Raw genomic sequence first — 289 nt, 5'->3', positions numbered from 1 at the left:
GAAAGAATGATAAAAGGGTGAGTAACAGTACAGGAGATGATAACGATGGTATAAGGATAGTAATTACAGTAATAAAGCAGACGCTGCCGGAACAATCAGGAAATCGAGTGCGTGTTTTCTGCTTCAGTCCCTTTTAGGATAATTTGTTACATTTAGCTGTTATAGAAGGTTCAGGGCTTATGCAAATGATGATAATGGTAATACAATACGGATATGTGAGGAGATAATCCTCATATAAAAACACAATAGAATAATGATAGTAATCAAAATCAATCAATTAATGAAAATA

At 33.2% G+C, this 289-nt stretch overlaps 1 protein-coding gene across 1 annotated transcript in view; it reads left to right on the top strand.

Moving 5' to 3' along the window:
• Nucleotides 1-289, top strand: part of LOC119586753 — a gene marked incomplete in the record, with an annotated part of 16,568 nt that overhangs the window by 2,492 nt on the left and 13,787 nt on the right.

The sequence above is a fragment of the Penaeus monodon genome, chromosome 21, assembly GCF_015228065.2.
Source record: "Penaeus monodon isolate SGIC_2016 chromosome 21, NSTDA_Pmon_1, whole genome shotgun sequence".
NCBI classification, from domain to species: domain Eukaryota; kingdom Metazoa; phylum Arthropoda; class Malacostraca; order Decapoda; family Penaeidae; genus Penaeus; species Penaeus monodon.
Note: the sequence above shows the minus strand (reverse complement) of the source record. Positions and strands in the feature narration are given on the sequence as shown.